This window comes from Adiantum capillus-veneris, chromosome 20, assembly GCF_014529385.1.
Source record: "Adiantum capillus-veneris isolate H3 chromosome 20, ASM1452938v2, whole genome shotgun sequence".
NCBI classification, from domain to species: Eukaryota; Viridiplantae; Streptophyta; class Polypodiopsida; order Polypodiales; family Pteridaceae; genus Adiantum; species Adiantum capillus-veneris.
In genome coordinates this window covers 10,419,456-10,425,455 of record NC_140950.1, presented here as the reverse complement: position 1 = coordinate 10,425,455, position 6,000 = coordinate 10,419,456, and positions in this window count along the sequence as shown.

Below are 6,000 nucleotides of genomic sequence, written 5' to 3'. Positions count from 1 at the left end.
CAATGCTCCGAGTCAAAAGCGAGATGCCGACAGCCAATCGAGGTCTACAACAACCTCAAGGACTCCTTACAACATGCCTAATTGGAGAATCAAATGGACAATGGAGTCTTCATAGTCAAAGAAGGATAACGTAACCAACAAAGCTGCAAATTCCAAGATAAAACACATATGGGAAAAGAAACCTTCAATGACAACTTGGTCCTTCAATAATTCTCTTTTTGAGGATTCAATCTTACTTTTACCTGAAGAAATGTTTGTAGTAAGCTCAAGAATGTGAAAAGTCAAATCGTCAGGGTACAAAAAACATTATTTGGCATAGTTAGAGTCAGGTTGATGAGCCAAAAAATGAGCAAAGTGTTAGTCCCAAAGTTTCAAGTCTTAATAAACTTTGTGCTACGGCTCGTATTTATTAGGTTTACGCTCAAGCTGGAAGAGTTGAGCATATCTAAGTTGTGTCGCTCATGCTAGATGAGATGAGCATAAGAGTCAAAGTCTATTAACGTAAACATGGTGGAGTGACATAGAGTTCAACACTCACGCACAGTGCACACTAAGATGAGACCACATATCCTCAACAATGAAAACCCTTCCTAAAGTGGTGCGAGCTTGTAAATCCGCGTCATATGCTTTCATACCTACACCTTCTTTCTGAAGAACCCCTCAAAAATCCTTCTTGCGCAACATATTGTTGATCATGCATTTTTGTGTATGCATATAGGATGTCCCACCGTTGGGCATATGCATTAGACACTCTTTTTTTGCTTCCACATATGCACCTTGAGTGGACTCCAACATGCAAACAAATGTTGCATCCAGTCAGTCCCATACTTGCTGCCCTTTTATTTCTATATTCATCAACAACTAACCCCTTCAATACTTTATTACTAATTTCCATGCTAATAAGTACTTGAATAATGTGCATATCCTAAAGGCACTTTTTTCCCACTGGGTTTTTTTTCTTTGGTCATCCAGGTATTAGACCCTAGTTTAGATCCTCATCATTCTACTTCTCTTGTTCATACTCTTGATAAATAAACAACAAAATATGCAACATCATCTCTTATATTAGAGACAAATTCAAACCAATGAAGATGCTACAGCAAAATAAACCTCATCAAAAAATTCAACAACAAATGAAGACAATTAGCCCATCAACAACCAATCAAAAACATTCCACAACCTCCACAGACAATTCTCAACAGTGGCCAAGGACGGGCACTAAAATTGGAAGGAGGGAATGTTAACTAAGCCGACGTCAGTTAACAAGAGTTGCTAAAGATCAAAGCCTTATGAATGCACATCAAAGATGAATATTTAGAAGCAATGAAGATTGGAGTTACAAACTTTTCACATTTTCCCAAAATGGCCATGTATTGTAATCTCCCAATTTATTTAGCCATTGTGATAATTGTAACGTGTTATGGCTCAATGAGAGTTCCAATATGTAAAGAATAGGTCAGTTAATGTACATGGGTTGCAGATACAGTAAGTTGTGGAGCCTCAAAGGTCTTGGGTGCCTGGACATTACATATTTTAAACCTTGGCTAAGGTATAAAAGCCACTTTTTGTAGCTTTGGACCTAAGTTTTGGATAATGAAAGTGAGTGTACACTGCAGTATAGTCTTGTGAGATCTCTGGTATTTCAATATTTTGTGTCTCCCTCATCTGGTGTTGCATTGCAAATTCGAGTATACCAATGCACTCACAGGTGAAAGCTCTCTCTTTCTACGTAAGTTTCTCATGATGAAGTGGTGGTTTTAGTCATGCCCGTCTACGAGCTATTTTCATTCCATATGCACAATACATGCATGTAAACTCATTTTTGACCATAGGAATAGATAGAGCACATCCTAAAGAAGCAATAGAGTGCTTCAGAGTTAGAAACTGACTGACCTAAAATAGGTTGTTTATCTTATGTGCGATTTTGTCAGAGTGTTAGAACACTCGAACAAAATTTGAGCACATGAGAGTGTTGAGGATACTCTGCACATTCTAGATAGTAAGTTTCATCACTTTTGGAGCATTGTAGCTACATAAATTCAACATTTTGGCTTGCGATAAACATGTTGTTTATCTTACGCACAATTTTGCATGAATGCCAGGAAATGACTTTTGAGCATTAGGATGTTGAGGATACTTTGCACATGCTAGGCATTAAGTTTCATTGCATTCAGAGCACTGTAGCTATACAAATTCATTGGATCAAGCTTGTAATAGGAAAGTGGATTTTGGTGTCTGAGACACACCTGAGATCGATCTAGGTGAGAGCACACTAGACTTGGGTTTTCCAAGAGATTGGCCATCTCTTGTAGCCTCCATGCACTAGTTAGTTCAGCTACATCCCATGGATTGACATTTTATGTATGTGGTTCTCGCTTTGTTAGCACCAATATGGTGAGGCCTGGCAGTCGACTGACATTTTTCCTTAGGTTTCTCTTGTGTCATTTTACCCATTTGATCATCTAAGGGAATATCTTGAAGAGGAATTTTCAATCCCATATTCTCTAGATTTTGCTCACTTCTCCCCATATATGTGGTCTAAACTATAAATCTATGAGAGTAATCATGTACCCATCATTATTAGTGTGGCTTTCCACTAAGATGATACCACTTTAACCTCAAATTTGTTTTCTTTTTCTACCGTATATGATGGTAGAATCCATAGAGAATGTGGTTTTCTCTCTTCTGATGCTATAGACCTAGCATTACCATAAAGTGATTGAATATCCAGGATTTGGTATTCATGATCTATGTTTATCTCAAGATTTCAAGAAGATCTATACATTTCACTTCCTTCTTTTGCACTCCTAATCGTTTCCTGTAGCCATGGATCGTCCACTTCAAGAATGGGTAACATCACTTGTGAGTTTGATTCACATGTGGTATTAACCACTATCCTATTTTTCAATGGTGTTTCTGTCTTTGGTCTCATGTGCTCATTCATTTTATTTCCTTTGTGCTAATTTTCTTGTCCCTTTCATGGATTAATACTTCTTGCTTAGAAATGTTTTGTTTCTTTGGATCCATTAGAGATTGAGTTGTCTCTATGAACCTTTTGCACATTTTAAGTCTTTGGTTCTCAATTTTTAAGTGCAAATATGTCAGCCATCTCTGCTCCAAATCTAATTTGTTTTTAGTCTAGCCTCATAAGCTTGTAATAGAGCCTCTAAAAGTTCTATGACTTTATCAACTAGAACTGAAGTGCCTAATGTTGTCTTGGATGATGCTGCTCCTCCTATTTGATCCTTGTTTTCCCTTTCTTGTTTTAGCTGCTCTTTGATTTTTTGCAGGTCAATTTCCAAAGCAGTTTTCTCTTTTAGCCCTTTTTCTTTCATTTTGTCTCGTTTAGACTTCCACAATTTTCTTTGAGTCCTAATTTTGTCTAAACAGGCAGTTTATCTTCCTCCTTGATAGGTTTGTCTTGGTAGCTTCTTGAGCTTGAGCTTGAGTCACCACATTCATAGGAATCGTGGGTTCTACCTCAAATTTGCTTGAAGAAGCTGCTTTCCCCTTATTGTTTGGGTGTTTTGAACAATTAAAAATGACATGTGTAAAACCACATTTTAGAAAATATCCAAATATCTCTATGTTCTTTGCCTAGAAAGGAGAATTTCTTGCTCAATGATTTTCTCCACACTCGTAACATGGTCCTACTTGTTTTGTAGTTGGTTGTGCAGTCAATGGTTATTCTTGCCTAGTGTGAATGGCCCTTTGATCCATATTCTTGATTGGATATGAACATTAAGGTGTTCTTGTTCATGGAATAATGATTTCTTATGGGTTGTGGCACATACTATAGTTGTGCGAGTCAATTTTAAACTCCATCATGAAGGATATGAATCTCTAGAATAAAGCTACTCTCAACATCATTCCGTAGGTATCTCTATGATTGCCACAATACAAAGAATTCATCACCAATGCTTGGCTCTCATGTGGTTCAATTGGTTGAGTGTAGTTGAGTACTACTGATTTTGGAAGTATATTACATAAGTGAGTAGGATGGTCCTTCTCACACATGTCACACTTTATCATTTGTGGTTGTCTCATGTTAATGTTTTGTCCAAAGTCTAGTCTCAATCTTCATCCTACTTCTTCTAATAGCTCATCTAGCTGGGCATTGGTTGAGGTTGAACAACTCGTATCATGTTGGCTTCACTAGAAAACAAGGAGACAGTATTTGTCATAGTTTTTGCATCTTTCTAATCTCCCCATAAGCTTTATAGATGTCCACAAGGTACACAACTTCTTTCGTGACTTGCTCAAAGGTGGCACATCCTTAAAGTGTAGATTTTTTCTTAGAGTTTCATTTTTCAAGCCCTCTATAAAGAGAATTGACAATCATTCCTCCTGTGGTAACTCTCGTGCAAGACATTTCCATGATTACTAGATGCTATGGTATAAAGCCTTTTGGGTTTGGACCTCTAGATTAAAAATTAGGTCAATTTTTGCACTTTCTCAGAGTACTTGGACAATTTTGGGATTTTGACTTGGGTTCTGATGCCCAAATGAGATGAAGTTTTGGAATTAGGCTATAAAGAGCATGTAGAACAAAGTGGCTAGGGTTTTGCTCAAAATTTTGGGAAAGGTATATGGATCGTGATCCATGTTTGGAGAGCTTTTGACCCCAAAATTGAACCAATTATAGATGAAGGTTTTCTAAGCTATCTCCAAAATCTTTTTGGATTTGGACAATTGAAAGCTATTCAAAAGTGAAATCCTAGGTTTGTTGTAGCGGTTTTTGGCTATCTTCTGTTTTAGGCCCTTTTGGCCACTTTTTTCAGCTTTTTTTGCATATTTGACTTTAGGAATATGTTTCTATATGTCTCTGCTGCTCACTGTTCAATTTTCAGCCAAAATACCAAATGTGGTACATGTATCACAATCCATGTTCCACGTCCTTTCAACATGAAACTTTGTAAGCTTGTTGGCACTGCCATCTAGAAGCTAACCTTTTTTAAAAAAATGATCTGGATAAGAAAAAGCTGAAAAACTGCCAGATTTGATCTAGTAGACTAGTTTTGAGGTTTTCTCCACCAATTTCTTAGTTTTGAGTGTCTTTTTGAGCTCAGTTTGATCTCAAACTTTGGTTTTAATCAAATGAAGTCAATACCTATCAATTGGTCTCTATTATGCCCGGTTCTATTTCATGGATACATGGATCATAATCCATATTCCACCATAGATGAATCTACAATTTTCATAGTTGACAAACACTGATTTTGTCTAGGTGATCCACTTGGTCTTTTGTGGTTTGGATCTCAGAATCTCAAGATATGCTCAATTTTGTATTTAAAATCCCTATTTCTAGGTTTTTTTCCCTATTAGCCATTTTTGATGTGCTTTTTGAAAGTTCATGTTTCACCACAGATTCTACTAGAACTTCTTAGTTTCTTTTGATGATTTTTTTGAGGTCCTTGGCACCCTCTTTTTGGCTTTAGATTAGCTTTTAGGTCTCTACGATCAAATTTTCAATATTTCAGAGTTATGGTCTTCTCATCTAAAATATGGTTTTCAGTCCGTTTTGCCATGATCTTTTGAGGCCAATTTGATGGTGATCGTTTTTACCCTACTTTTATGTGATGAAAGAAACGTGAAATGGCAATGAACAAAAAATGTAAATAAAAGTCATCGACAAAAAATCAAACAACACTCTTAATGCATAAATAAAATTTGAAGAATGAAATGATTTTGCTATCTCACTCACAACTCTCTTTACCCTTCAAGGATAAACCTAGACAGTCCCTCAACTCTAGACTCTATCAAGCATTAACACTAGAATGGTAACCTAACAGGACATAAAAGTGTCCTTTCAGGGTTTTGGGAAAAAATTCCAAAACCATAGTAGATCCACTCATTTTGAAAAATCCTTTCATGAGCTTATAGTTCAATAACTACTACATATGGAAAAAATGAGAAACTTGTAATTTTTCTCATCCCTTGGTAGCCTCCAAAGTTGATGGACAAGTGCATTTTGCCCAAAACAGCAATTTCTTACGGTTG